General features: G+C 32.7%; 1 pseudogene; it reads right to left on the reverse strand.

Moving 5' to 3' along the window:
• Positions 1–6,330: 6,330 nt before the first annotated feature.
• LOC140626998 (proliferating cell nuclear antigen pseudogene) lies at positions 6,331–7,113 on the reverse strand (annotated as a pseudogene).
• Positions 7,114–16,489: the final 9,376 nt, after the last annotated feature.

Raw genomic sequence — 16,489 nt, forward strand, 5'->3', positions numbered from 1 at the left:
TACTTCATTGAAATCCATTAATAGTCCTGTGACTTTGGGAATTTCATTAACTACATTTTATAGATAAAGAATGTAAGGTTCAATGATATAGTATAATCATAAAGCAAATAAGCGGTTGAGCCATGATTCACACTCAAGAACTACGATTCAAGAATCCACATTTTAACCATTACTTACTATTGCCTCCCAATACCACCCTTATAATGTCCCCTCAGAAACATATACTAGAGTTACTTACAGCATGATATTTTGCTGGTCAGTTTTAAGGCAAAACTTTTGCCATATTTTAGTTCTGTGACACCCTCAGGAGCTATTAAGTCTTCTAGGACCGTTCGCTCCAATATTAAATGGCTTCTATCCTCTGTAGAATATGAGACTAATCCCTGGTCTATATTCTTTTAGAACTTTGTAAGACTTTGCTGGAATACCAAAATGTAACCCATAGAATATTCATTCCAAGGCAACACTCAACCATAAATAAGTAAACCAATAAGACAGCACCATCTTATGCAAGAATAAGACTTTATTTTTCATTTATTTACTTTATAAGACTTTAACTTACATTATATGACAACATATGTAAACACTGTCAAACTTCCTTCCCTACATTTTGCTAAATTATTTAATTTTTCTAATTTTTAGAATTTAAAATGTATTCCACATCCTACATGTATCCTACACGTACTCACCTCCCAATGTAGCTAATGATTGCTGTTTACTTCTCTTTGAGTTTGTCCCTCTAATTATCTCAGACAAAAATAGCCACTATTTTGAATTGGCTTTTTAATTCCCATGTATTCTTCATATTGCATATGTACATATTTTTAGATAATACATACTATTGTTTTTCATGTTTTATATGTCAATGAAATAATGTTGATTACATTGTTGATTATATTATTCTGCAGATTATTTATATGGCTGCATAGCATTTATGAGATTCATTCAATTGAATAGATATATGTCATGTTTTTTCACATATTTTCTCAGGTGATAGTATTCTCTATGTACATATAGTAAATAGTTTTATCTGTTCTCAAGTTTGGATGTTTATTTCAGTTCCATTTTTTTATATTAAAATCAATGTTGCTCTAAACATCTCTTTACAATGTTTTCATGAATATGTGCATCAAAGTCTATGATTTATATTCCTAAGAGTCAGAATGGCATATCATTTGTTTTATTACTAATTGCAAAAATGTCTCCATAAAAGGTTTATATCAATTGGGGTAACTTTATTTCACCCCTTCGTCACTCTTTACCTCATTTTCTCTACTTTTTTTTTTTTTTTTTTTGCATGGAGATATCTACCAGTCCACAGAGAACATTCACTGGTCTAACAGCAGCTACATGGTACTGTGCTATTAAAGAATTCCATGAATGGGTAAGTCATTTTGCTTAGTTAGTTCATTATTAATGCACACATAAAACACTTCTTCCAATATGGTCTTTATTACCTTAAGGATGATATGCTGATCCCCATTTAATACACCCCTTTACATTTTTATCACAGTTTTGAGAAACAATTGACATGCATCACTATATAAGTTTAGGTGTATGACATGATGATCTGATTTAGGTGTATTGTAAAATGATTATTGCAATAGTTCAGCTGACATCCGTCATCTCACATAGATACACTATTAAAAAAAGATGAAAAATTAATTAAAAAATGTTTGTGATGAGAATTCTTAGGATTTACTCTTTTAATAACTTTTCTATATATCATACAGCTGTGTTAGCTGTAGTCATGATGTTGCACATTGTATCCCTAGTACTTATTTATATTACATCTCAACTGGAAATTTGTATCTCTTGATCACCTTCCTCCAAGTGCTCCCCACACATATACTCTCCTACCCTATTGGTAACCACATCTGGTATCTTTTTCTATGAGGTACTTTTTTTCCATCTCTAAATGAGATCATATGGTGTTTGTCTTCTTCAGACTTATTTCACTAGAATAATGCCTTCCATGCCCATCCATGGTGTCACAAATGGTAGGATTTCATATTTTGTACGGCTGAATAATATTTCACTATATATATAAATATATATAATGAAATATATAATGAAAAATATATAGAGTGAAAAATATATACAGTGAAAAATATATATAGTGGAAAAAAATATATATATCACAGCCTCTTTGTTCATTCATCCAACAATGGACATTTAGATTGTTCCCATGTTTTTGGCTATTTGTAAGTAATGTTGCTATGAACATGAGGTTGCATGTGTTTGATTTACTGTTTTTGTTTTGTTTTTAGAAATGGATTGGATCATATGGTAGCTCTATTTTAATTTTTTGAGGATTTTCCATAATGTTTTCCATAGTAGCTTGTACTTATCCCAACAACAAGTACACAAAGGTTCCCCTTTTTCCAAATCAACACCAGCCTTTGTTATTTCTTGTCTTTTTGGTGATGGCCATTCTACAGGCATGAGGTGATACCTCACTCTGGTTTTAATTTATATTTTCCTGATGATTAGCAACAGTGAGCCTCTGTTCATGTGCCTGTTGGCCATCTATAGGTCTTCTTTGGAAAATGTCTATTCAAGTCCTCTGGCCATTTTTTATTGGGCTATTTGTGTTTTATTACATTAAATTCCATAGGTTCTTTATATATTTGGGTATTAAGGGGTGTTAACTTCTTATCAGATGTATGATTTCCAGATATCTTCTCCCATTCAGGAGATCATCTTTTTGTTTTGTTGATGGTTCCCTTCCCTTTGTGAAAGCTTGATGTAGCCCCTTGAATTTGTTTAGTTTAGCTTTTGTTGTCCTAGCCTGAGGAGACCATTTAAAAAATATATATATATATATATATATATATATATATTGCTAAAACTGATATCAAATAGCTTATTACCAAAGCCTATAGTTTTAAACTTTGTAAAATCAATTACGTACAGTTTTTTAAAAAAACATGAGAGTTAATTACATACTTTTCTCACTTCTGGAGCTACAAAGAGTCAAGATGTTTACAGATGTAAAGTATCTGCTTTGAACACTAATGCTGTGACCATATAACTTCTAATTTTCTATTAAGGCTCCAAAATTTTTAATTTGACTCAGAGCATATAGGTCTAGGATATGTTTCACCCACTAACAAGTATCCAAAAAAGATCTAGTTTATTTCTTGAACCAGAGAAAAAGATCTAATATTTCAATGAAATAATAGAAGCATATAAACACATGCATATTTTAATAACATTTTATTCTTTTATCTTCAAGGAACCAAGATTTCAGATATATGCACCTGATTAAAGTTTTAAAATTATAAGTTATTTCTAGAATTCATGATAAAAAGGTTTTAATTTCCCAAGCTATTTCAGAATATTTTTATCTCAAAATTTAATTAGTCTAACATTTACATAGAGGCATTAGAAAATATGAAATGCATACAAATTCACATAATAGTATTACAAAATAAATGTTAATATTAATGATTTCAAGAAGTATTAAATCTTTAAAAACAAAATTACAATATTTTAAAAAGATTTTATTTATTTATTCATGAGAGACACACAGAGAGGCAGAGACACAGGCAGAGGGAGAAGCAGGCCCCATGCAGGGAGCTCTATGCACTCGACCTCGGGGCACCAGGACCACGCCCAAGCTGAAGGCAGATGCTTAACTGTTAAGCCACCCAAGCATCCCCCAAATTACAAAATTTTTTAGTAAAATAATTTTATAAGTTTGTATAATATGAAACATTATTAGTTGCACAGAAATCTACTTAAGGAAGTCTTTTTAAATTAAATTTTAAAAAGAATCACTTGTGGGGCTCCTGGGTAGCTCACTTATTTAAGAGCTCAGATCACAGTCTGGGGGTGGTAGATTGAGCCCCACAATAGGCCCCATATTGGGTGTGGGGCCTGCTTGGGATTCTCTTTCTCTCTCTCCCTCTGCATCTGCTCCCTGTCACGCTCTGATGCACATGCACTCTCTCTCTAAAGAAGAAAAATATTTGCAAGGTCCTGTTTACATTTATTTTTTACTTTTTAAAAAATTTTTATTTATGATAGTCACACAGAGAGAGAGAGAGAGAGAGATAGGCAGAGACACAGGCAGAGGGAGAAGCAGGCTCCATGCACCGGGAGCCCGACGTGGGATTCGATTCCAGGTCTCCAGGATCGCGCCCTGGGCCAAAGGCAGGCGCCAAACCACTGCGCCACCCAGGGATCCCCCTGTTTACATTTAAATATCCTTACATATATCCTAGAAAATAACTTTTCATATTTTCAAAGACATAAAATTGTATAAAATTTCACTCATTTGTTTTTTTTTTTTTTGCTAAAATCTGACTTTGTCCTGTCATAATTACAATGATTATACTTTTATCCTAGTCTTTAGTTGTGGTAACTGTTTTATCAAATGTTGATAAAATTTATCAAATCGCATAACAATTCAAGTTGCCAGTTTTATTTTAGAATATTAAGTAAATTTTATTAAAATCCATTTTGTTGAGTCTATTTACCATACTACTCTATAACTCCATAATTCTTTTTCGTTTTCTCCTTATTCCACTCACCTCCTTCTTCTCTTAATAAGACATATTGTGCAATATATTGACATTTTGGACTTATAAATATTTAAATGAATCTTTATTTATCTTTTAAGAATCAGAGTTTTCAGCTTATTTTTTCTCAGCCATATACCTTAAAGAAAAAAAATGGTATTTTTTTTTTACCTTTTTAAATGTCAGATTTATTAAAGTATAATTTACATACAATAAAAGTACAGCAGAGTGAATTTGACAAGTACATACAATCTTCGAACCATCACCACTGTCTAGGTATTTTCATTACTCCAAATCCTCCATCAGGCCCCTTTACAGCCAATCTCCTTCCAACCCTCTTCCAGGCACACAGATGGTAATGAACAGATACCTACTGGATACAGTGAGTTCTTCATCCAAAAACTAGAACTCAGTCCAGCTATTAAAAAGAAACTAGTCGGGGATCCCTGGGTGGCACAGCGGTTTGGCGCCTGCCTTTGGCCCAGGGCGCGATCCTGGAGACCCGGGATCAAATCCCACGTCGGGCTCTCGGTGCATGGAGCCTGCTTCTCCCTCTGCCTGTGTCTCTGCCTCTCTCTCTCTCTCTCTCTGTGACTATCATAAATAAATAAAAATTAAAAAAAAAAAAAAGAAACTAGTCATTTTCAACCACTATGCACAAAATAGACTTTAATGAAGCAATTCTCAATATGTAGGATGCTAGTTTGTGGCATTGTGGCCCAATTACTAAGGAATGCTTAAAACAGTCTGTTTCACAACTGGTGGGATTAAGTTCCCCCAAAACCTACTTATACTAGTAAAATTTTTGCACAAACATACTCCTTGGGTCCTATCACAGATATACTAAAATTTTCAATATTCTTGTAAAAGGCTCCCTAGGTTAAGGAAACACCACCCTATAGCAATGCTAGTCTTCAAAAGCTCACAGCGCTCTGGGTACTAAAGCTTCTGAAAAAAGTGTTTGTTTTTGCTAACAAATTGACAAAATAATGAACTATATAGGATTTGGTTTACTCTCCTCTTCATTTCTTTTCCTTTTTTTTTTTTTTTTTTTTTTTTTTTTGAGAGAGAGAGAGAGAGAGAGCATTGATCAGAGGGAGGGGCAGAGAAAGAGAAGAGAGAATCTTAAGCAGGCTCCATGTCCAGTCCAGAGCCTGTGACCTCAGGACCCATTCAGAGATCATGACCTGAGAGGAAATAAAGAGTTAAATGCTTAACCAACTCAGCCACCCATGTGCCCCTCCCTTGTCCATTTCTTGAACTCAAGTTAGAATACCAAAATAAGTTTGGCAAATGAATCCCCCAAAATATCTTGTACTATACTGTACTTAGAATACTTCTTATTGCTATATAAGCAGCATGTATTTGTATCAGGCTGCTCAAGATGGAGAAAACAAGCACATTTATATGAGAGAGTAGTTTGAACTGAATTCTCTAGGGTACTTGCAACATTCATGGCCAAATCAAGGCAACATCTTGTGATGTTTGAAATTCGATTAACTTTTATCTAAATTGAAAAAAAAAATTCTGTAAACTGCATTTAGAGTCAAAATTCTTTTGTTATAAAAATCATGAGTATTTCTGGATAAGGTAGAAATATTTCTAGGTTAAGAAAACCAGATTTGACTTTGGACTTTATTCTTTAAACTGTAAAGAATGGAGGAAAAAATAGGTTATTTATAGAAACCATTTACTATGTATTCAGGTGTACAAATTTGGTGACAGAAGAGACTTAAGTACATGTTAGCATCTCAGAAGCAGTTCTCAAAGAACAAAATTTTATTTTCTTGGATTTTAAGGATGCCTAAGATTCTTCTTCACCCTCCATCTTCAGAGGTAAATAGTACTTTATACATCCCATATTAGCAATTTTATACACTACAACAAGGGATACATCTGCAGATACACTGTTACTGGAGAACAGAGTGGAGTGGCTTTTGTAAAGAAGTTCAGGTATCTCAGTGAAAAAGTTACCTGACTGGCTCATTCACCTCTATGGTGACAGGTTCCTCCTCTTTATCAGCATTACTTGTTTGTGACAACTTAATATTTCCATTTCCTAGTACTCTACTTGCAGAACATTTCACTCTGTCTTTTGCACAGGAAATTACAGCAGCATCTCCAATGTGGCTGAGATCTTGGCATATATGTGAAAATTCACCAGAAGCCCTCTTTACTAGACAGCTATACTCTTGTTCTGGAATTCCAGGTTGTTCAAAATCTAAATCTATTAACCTCATTTCATAGTCTGAAGCCTTTTCTTGATTTGGAGCTTCAAATACTAGTGCCACGGTGTCCGCATTATCCATGGCCCTTAATGTAATGATGCCTTCATTGCACATTTTCTTTTTTTTTTTTTTTTGGATATGCTGGCGAGATTCACACCCATAGCTGAGTTGTGGTCATAGTGTACATGGAAGCCCTCAGAGCACAGGGTGAGCTGCACCAGGGAGATGTGGGATGAGTCTAGGCTCTGCAGGTTTATGTTACTCCACCTTATGTCGCAGCAGGTCTAGTTGTTGAGATCCTTAAGAGCTTCCAGCACCTTCTTCACAATGGAGCCCTGGACCAGGTGTGCCTGAAACATGGTGGCACAGTCACAAGGAGTTATGGCTACAGGTGGAGGTCAGGGAGAAGTCGTAGCCAGCTTGGGTATCACAGGATAAGAGGGAGCCAGAGAACATGGGAGTGAAAGTCTGAGACCCAGGAAGATCACCCAAAATGGTATTGTTAAAATTTGATTAATGCCTCTATTGGCTAGGGTTTTAAAAACTATTCATTGTTGGCATTATGCCAACTTAAGAGTCTGGCTTTCATTTCTTTGTGATTTATGTAACTCAGCATGAACATTAAGGCTCCTTCACCCAAAGTTAGATACCTCTCACTTTCCCCATCAGAAACTTTATAATAAAGAGAAAAGGAAGTGTCATGCTGGAAACATAATTTTATTTCAAACCATAGTCTAAATATAAAAATTTAATTTTCCATACAAATATAGTTCTATGTTTTTTTTTAAGTTTTAGGGCTCAATAAATGTGTTTTAACTTTCTACACGGAGGTTATTTTTTCTGTGATAAAGATTATTTTAAGGCTTAGTGCTCTGTACACTAATATCTATAATTCTATTAATAATATATACTAATTACAAGGTTTAAATTTACAGATTTCTCAGAAAAGTATGTCCATTGAAAAGACCATAAAGATCATACCAGGGCAGCCCGGGTGGCTCAGTGGTTTAGCGCCTGCCTTCAGCCCAGGTGTGATCCTGGAGACCCGGGATCGAGTCTCATGTCGGGCTCCCTGCATGGAGCCTGCTTCTCCCTCTGCCTGTGTCTCTGCCTCTCTCTCTCTCTCTCTCTCTCTCTCATGAATAAATAAATAAAATCTTAAAAAAAATTTTAAAAAAAAGATCATACCATTGCAGCTGGTAGATTCTGAATAGTTCTTGGGTTCTTTTTCTTCTGAAAAGTCTAGAAATGTTCCTAAGAGCTTTGCGATGAAGATTATAATTACAAAATTAATTTTCATTTGAAGGCTTAAATGACCTTAAGGTAAATTAAGATTATAATTAAATTAAAGCAAATTTTTTTGCTTATTTTTAGTAAACAGTTGTCACGAGGAACCAGATAACAGAAATTTTAATTTACATTCTTAACAAGTGGTGTGTAAATATTCTCCTTTCCCATTAACTTTTAAATCTTTTGGATGAATTCTCTCTCTCTCTCTCTCTCTCTCTCTTTCTCTCTGACTCTTTCCCTTTTCCACCTTTGCTGACATATATTTGACAATAAATTTGTAAATATAAAGCGTACATGATGTTTGGTGGTGTGAACTTTACCACGATATAAATTCACACATCCATCAGCTCACATAGTTCCTGTGTGTGTGTGTGTGTGTGTTTACAACATTTAAGATCTACTCTTTTAACAAATTTCAAAGCTGAATTCTCTTTTTTTACTGAAAAGCATGAATTACTTTAAAACAAGAATTTCTCAAAATGGACTTCACTACTTATTCCTTCTATCAGAATTATCTTTCATATTCACCAAAAATACCGGCTTCTCGGCCTAATCCAAGCTATTGAATCAGGAAAAGCTAGGATTTAACTGTTGAGAATTGCATGTTCAACAAACTTTCTAAATCATAGAAATAAAATAAATAAATAAAATAAAATAAAATTCACCTGAAAAATACTGAATATTTCAACATGATATATATTTCAAAGCCCTGTGATCTTAGCTGCTAATTCAAGGCTATTCCTTTTGGAAAAATAAAGAGTAAAATGTGTTTTCTGCTTGAAAAACATAAGACATTGTTTTGAGCATTAGTTATGCCTAAAATAACTTTATATTATTTAATTTCAAATCTATGTTTAAGGGATAACTGAGTGCCCCAGAGGTTGAGTGTCTGTTTCCACTCAGGTTGTGATCCTGGTCTCCTGGGATCAAGTCCCCCATCAGGCTTCCCACAGGGAGCTTGCTTCTCCCTCTGCCTATGTCTCTGTCTCTCTTTCTGCGTCTCTCATGAATTAATAACATCTTTTTTAAAAAATCCATGTTTAAAATTCAGTAATTTGTCATAATCTTCTTGCTTTGCTAAAAAATTATTTGAAACTTATATTCAAATTTATTGTCAAAAATATTGTTTCCTATTATCATTTTTATCCAAGGTGATTTTTTATGTGTATATGTTTTAGAAACACAGATGCTTTTAATACCATAGATTCTAAATTCGATAAAGTTTGATGCAAGATTTGCCTTGATTCTTAGTTACAGTACCTAGAGAATATTTTTTTGCTCTCTATTATACAATCACTAATTTTAAAAATATTATTCAATGTTAACAGATAGAAAAGAATTATCTATGATAGAAACATGACTGAACACTTTTATTACTTACTTCATTAATTTTAAAGTTCTTCATGCATCCTTTCCTAATTTTTAACTACAATTTTCCATTCCCAAATAAAACCATTATGTAGAGTTTTGTGCTTACGATTCTCTTGCTTATTTAAAATGTTTACCAAATATAGTTGTATCATTACAATGCATATTGTGTAGTTTTTTTAATGTTTTCTGTTTTTAACATCTGATGAGAATGATACTTTCTGCATCTTCTGTAATTTTCTTTATTCTTTCAACAGAACTTTTCTGAGAACTTACATGTTGCAGCCAATAACTGTTCTTTGTTCATTTTCTTTTGTGTGTTAGTGACATGTAGTTTATAGCAAATAAAATATGGTAAGGATATACTACACTATATTCTTCTACACTCATTTTTATATTTAATTGTGTTACTAGTACTAGAAAAGCTACTAGGAATTCTTGCATATGTTTTTCAGTGACACATACAAGAGTTTTATGTTGTCTTATAGCCAGGTGTGGAGTTTCTACTTCATGTATACATATCTTCCTTTTTACTAGATAATGGAAATTATTATTAATTTTTAAAAATTTATTTATTTATTTATTTATGATAGAGATAAAGAAGCAGAGACACAGGCAGAGGGAGAAGTAGGCTCCATGCTGGGAGCCCAATGCGGGACTCGATCCTGGGACTCCAGGATCAAGCCCTGGGCCAAAGGCAGGCGCCAAACCGCTGAGCCACCCAGGGATCCCAAATGGAAATTATTTTTGTAGTAGTATAAAGATATAATGATTTTTCTATACGTTTTTGTGATTTTAAATGCTTCTAACAATTTGGAGAATAAGTGAAATTATATTCCTTTTTCTCTAGATACTTCATATTTTGATGTCTCTTTAGGTCTATGCCTCATGAATTTCATTATTCTTTTTATATTTTATTTTCTTATTTGCTTGTTGCTATAAAAATCATTGGCTCTTAATGCCGACTTGAAATACTGAAAATCTGAAAAACATAATAATTCCAAGAATTTATATATAGATTACTTTGGGTTTTCTAGCTAGAGATTCATATAATTTGTAAATAATATTTTTTCTATTTTTCTAAACCTTAAATATTACTTATTTGTATTGAGTAGGATCCCCAATACAATTTAAATAGAGGTGGTGTTATTAGGTCCTCACATGTAGTTTGAACACAAAAATGCTCTTATTTTTTAGCAGCTAAGTATAGTATTAGCTGTATAACTTTAAGGATATATGTGATCAATTTAAGTATGTTTCTTTTCATTTCCACTTTGTTAAGCAGTTTTATAGAAAATGACTGCTACTATATTCAACCTTTTTATATTGCCTCTACTAAATTTGTGATCTGCATTTTTTCTTTAACTTGATTTGATTATCTTAATTGATTTGTAAATTTGCATCTTATACAAGTTTAAAAAAAAACTTGTCTTATTACCCTTTTAAAATACATGGTTAGATGTAGTTTGCTACTAGTTTGTTTAAGGAATTTTCCATTTTAAATATAAATATTGCTTTCCAATACTGATCTTGATAAATTGTGTATCTAACTTATACTATCTTTATGAAATAAGTTTGAGAGGTGATAAATTTTCTCAATCCTGGAGTTGTTAGGCTAAATAATGGCTATACAGATATTCAGGCCCTAATCCTTGCAAACTATGAATGTTACTTTATATGACAAAGGTGATTTAACAGATGTAATAAAATTAAGGATCTTGAGGAAGAAGACATTATCCTGGAGTAGCTAGATGAGTCCTAAATATAATGAAAGTTTTCCTCATTAAAGGGGGACTAGAGGATATTTCACCGCAGAAGAGAAGGAACAGTAATGATGTAACAGAGACTGGAATAATGTGGTCCTAAGACAAGGACTGCTGGCAGCAATCAGAAGCTGGGAAAGACCATGGGTTCTCCCTTGGAGCCTCAAGAAAAAACTGCTGACTTTGATTTTAACTCTATAGGAGTTAAATTTGGGGGGTCCAGGGCCTTAAGAGAATAAATTCCTGCTGTTTTAATCTGGAAGATTTATTTTATGGCAACAGCAATAGAAAATATATGTGTGTGTTGTGTATTATGATTGTGTGTGTGTGTGTGTGTGTCCTGGGTGGTAGATGTGTGTACCATTTGAGTGTTTCAGTGAATTTGTGAAAAGGCTTTGGAGTTTTCTTTTTGAAAGATTTTTGTCTCCACCCTCAACTTTTTAATAGTCAAAAAATATTTACCTAGATTTTAATATGTGTCCAGTCCTTGTAAACGTTATATTTAAACTTTTAAAGAAAGTGTATCCCCCAGTCGTTGATTATAGTCTTCTATACCTATAATTATTACATTAAAATTTTTTTGGTGACTTGTTAAAATGTTCTCTACCAATGGTGATTTTTCTTTTACAATGGTGTGTCCCACTGTAATTAGAGACTTGGAAATTTTTGTTTCTGTTTTTGTCTATTTTTGCATCATATATATTTTGAGATTATTGTGTTAAGATCATTAAAAAATGTGAATTATATATATTTTTGCAGGAGTAGAACATTATCATTATTAAGGGCATCAAACTATCAAACTACTTACTGGTCACAAATTTATGCCCTGTTCTTCCAGGACTCAAAGCTAAATTACATTTATCAGCCTTTATTGAAGTTAGACATTGCCATGTGATAGAGTTCCTGCAATTAAATGTAAACAGGAGTAGATGAGTATCATATCCATCCTGACCCATAAACCTACCAACTTTAAACCTCCTTTGACTTTCCTCTATGAGAGCTGGACTTCCAGTCTCTGGATGACACTGTCAGATAAATTCTTAATATGGAAAAGACTATGTAAACCAGAGTTCTTGAATGCTTGTGTGGAGCAAAACATCCTAACTTTTTATTTTGCCACCAACTAGAAAATCCCATTCTGAAATGTTGCATGAGCAAGAAATACACTTTCACCGGGTATAGTCATTGATATAAATGGGTTTGTCAATGATTTATATTATATTAATTTTTATGTTCCTTCTTAATTTCTAGCAATATATTTCACCTAAAAATTGTTCCATCTTTATGCATATAAATAAGTTAAATATTATCATTTTATATTTTGTATTTTTGAATTCCATTTGAGAAGTTTTGGTGTGATTCTGCTCCCTGCTGTGTTTAATAGCTCTAATTCACCGTGCAATGTCTCCTTCTGTATTTTGTTATTTATGAACGTAACCTCAAATTTGGGGGGAAATTATTAGATAGGAATTATTTGATTCTTAAAATCATTATAAGTTCATTCTGAAAGAATTTTCTTTCAATCTTTAAAACATCTGAGGGACTTATTGTTGGGAAACAATGCTTCACAAATTTTTTCATGTTTCTTCACAGTCATGACTTTCTGAGCAAAGATTACTGTTAACTTGGTTTGAAATATACTACAATGGCAAACAAGCCTTGGAAGTAAAATGGTGACTCAGTAGAGATTTAGAAACATTTTTTTTTTTTTTTTTGAAGCCATTTCTTTACATTCCAAAGGGTAACTTAATTGACTTTGGAAACTTTCATTTTTTTTTCCCCAGAGAGAATTCTTTTACATTTGAAAGATAGGACTCTTTTTGTCCTCTGGAGGAAAGGATGAGGAACTATACAAGCTCATAATTTAAGATCCTCCTCCTCAGGTAAAAAAAATCCCTTTGTATGTTCTGGCTACATCTGACTCTCATCGTGTTACCCAGTGAGCCATCAGTGTATCCCTTTCAATCAAGAGGTTGTATGAATAATTAAGTCTATCTCTGATTCAAAAAGCTTTTATTTTTATCTGGAGAAAATATAGACATAAAAACTTAATTACCAGTAGTGGACTATTTTAAATAAATCTTTGCTTGGAGTAGTGCGAATTCATTCAGTAGATTCATATGAACGCTGGCTTCTGGCTGTTAATTTTCAAGGGCATTTGTTTTCTACTTCACTGGGTGCACAATTAGATAATTTTCCTAGAGATCTGGAGCATGGGCTTATTTCTAATTCACCTTTACAATGAATATTTAGAAATTTAAATCCCATTTTAGTAAGTATTCCCTTTTATATTATCCAAATTTAATGGAATTCTCCTTTGTATACCATCCCTTCTGTCCCTAAGAACCTATAAAAATTAAAACATGTTTCATTTCTGTTGGCAAATGCCCTCATTGCTAAGTCCTTTTGTTCATGCTCTACTGAATTTTCTGGGTTTCTCTTTTCACTAAATTTCTATCCTGTATATGCAATACTTTCTTGCCAACTCTTTAGTTCCTTTAAGTTTTATTTTCTAGAAATCAAGGTTATTTTCAGTTGAATGATTTTCATGACTACCTGGTCTACTGTATTGACTGGAATAGATAACCTTCCTGAAGTCCTACTATTTCTTAAAAAAAAAATAGTTGGTTAATTAGTGTTTTGAATTTTAAAAAATCTACAGAGAAAGAATAGAGGTACAGTGGGGATGTACTGTAGGAGAGTGAAATTCTGTATATTATAATTGTGGATATATGTCATTACACATGTCAAAGCCCATAGCATGTACAACACAAAAAGCAAACATTAATGTTAACTATCGAATTTAGCTAATAACATAGCAATACTGTTTCATAAATCACACCAATACAAGAATATTGATAATAGGGGAACTTGGGGAAAAGATTAAAGGTCTTATGAAATCTCCATACTGGGCATATAAAATCTGCATACTAGCTACTCAGTATTTTTGTAATCCTAAAATAGCTCAAAATAAAGTTACTAGGGGGATGCCTGGGTGGCTCAGCAGCTCAGCACTGCCTTCAGCCCAGGGCCTGATCCTGGAGACTGGGATCGAGTCCAGCTCCAGGATCCCTTCATGGGGCCTGCTTCTCCCTCTACCTGTGTCTCTGCCTCTCTCTCTCTCTCTCTTTCTCTATCATGAATAAATAAATAAAATCTTTAAAAAATAAAATTACTAGTTATTTTTTTAAATGTGTCAACAACTTTTTCACCAAAAGTTCTTCATAAAGCACTTCTGAAATTTCTGGAATAGGATTTCAATACAGTTCTATAGAAAGCAAAGTACATATGGATTACTTTCTACTGCTTTTATTGGTTTTCAATTCATGAACTACATACTTAGAATTTCAAAATTTGATTCTAAAGCTGTTAATCATTGGAAGGATTTCACAATTTATAAATGCTGCTATTTTCTTGCTGTCAGTTAATTACCACCCAGTGAGACTGTAAGCAATAGATATGTTTGGTGGTCCCTGACAAATTTAGACAAAACTGTTTGTTTTGCCTCATTACCAAAATAAAATCTCTGGCTTAAGACAGCAAACAAATAAACTCAGAAGTAAAATGGTATTTTTGAGAGAACAATTATTCACTTATATAAATAAACTTCTTTTAAAATATACAGTAAGTTGGAATGCCTAGGTGGCTCAGTGGTTGAGTATCTATCTACCTTTGGCTCAGGGCATGATCCTGGAATCGAGTCCTACATCAGGCTCTCTGCAAGGAGCCTACTTCTCCCTCTGCCTGTATCTCTGCCTCTCTCTCTGTGTCTCTCGTGAATAAATAAATGAAATAATAAAAAAAGAATATACAGCAAGTCAATTTAAAATATTGAAACTATGAAATAACATATTCACATCTAATTTAGGCTCATATTAATGTGAATTTTATAAAGTATAGACTATATAAAGTATTATCTTTTGAATGTAATTTTTCAAGTATGCAAATATGTATCAATTTTTTTAATTTTAAAATAACATGTAAACAAAGAGATAATCAAATGTGTATTTTTAACTTACAAAAAACCGCTAAAATTCATTATTATAAACACTTTATATTACATCTTCAGTTTATATGATTAAGATTAAAATAATTCAGATAATAATTTTTATTTATCTATCTGAATCTTAGCCTGCTTCTCCCTCTGCCTGTGTCTCTGTCTCTCATTCTCTCTCTCTGTGACTATCATAAATAAATAAAAAATTAAAAAAAAAAATTAAAAAAAAAAAGGGATCCCTGGGTGGCGCAGCGGTTTGGCGCCTGCCCTTGGCCCAGGGCGCGATCCTGGAGACCCGGGATTGAATCCCACGTCAGGCTCCCGGTGCATGGAGCCTGCTTCTCCCTCTGCCTGTGTCTCTGTCTCTCATTCTCTCTCTCTGTGACTATCATAAATAAATAAAAAATTAAAAAAAAAAATTTATCTATCTGAATCTTTAAAAACAATAGTAATATAGCTTCCTAAAATGCAATGTTTGAAACTAAGAGAATAATTCTTTAAGTATATTTTGAATAAAGATGTGGATGATAATGTATTTATGTAAACTAGAATCATGTAGATTAAAAATTTTTTTAGAGAGACAAAAGATCTTTGTTATAATGGTAAATTTTACAAAGTAAAATCGGAAAAGATTGGGTAGTTTAATGGATTCCTTTCATTGCCATTCATTCTTTAAGGCAATAAGGTCAAAATTAGATCAATTTCATTGAGCAAAGTACTAATTTTAAAAATTGCTTTCAATTGTCCACATTTAAGAAAATGGTGATATTCCAAAGATAGTGATAAATGAAGCTGGACTGATATAAAATTTAATTACCCTTTGATAAATTGCAAATTTCTTTTCTATGCCTTAGTTACAAGTTGTCTTTTTGTATAATGGTTTCAAAGCTGAATGAGACCTAATTGACTGAAGATTCCTTCAACATAACTTGTTTTTCAAATGTGAGCAGGCCATAATATTTTATTGTTCTTGATTCAAATTACATTGAATGTTAAAACCTTGTCACAATGTTTTCAAATGAAAGATTTTAATTTTTGTAACTTTAGGGGTTTTTTTCTCCATAAATTTACATTTATTTGCATATGAACAAGCTTAAAAACTGTGTAATTTATGTCCACAGTTTTATCTATTCATATGTGGAATATTTAATATTGCCAGAGAAAACAGACGGTTATAATTCAGTCTGTATTTTATACTGACTTCATAAACTATAAGAACACAGTAAAATACATGATGAGTATTAAAAAGTCACAGAAACAATTGCAAACTACAGTCCAGTGTCTGATTTATTTATTTTTTTTTTTTTTAATTTTTTT

This window comes from Canis lupus, chromosome 38 (genome assembly GCF_048164855.1).
Source record: "Canis lupus baileyi chromosome 38, mCanLup2.hap1, whole genome shotgun sequence".
Taxonomy (NCBI): Eukaryota; Metazoa; Chordata; class Mammalia; order Carnivora; family Canidae; genus Canis; species Canis lupus.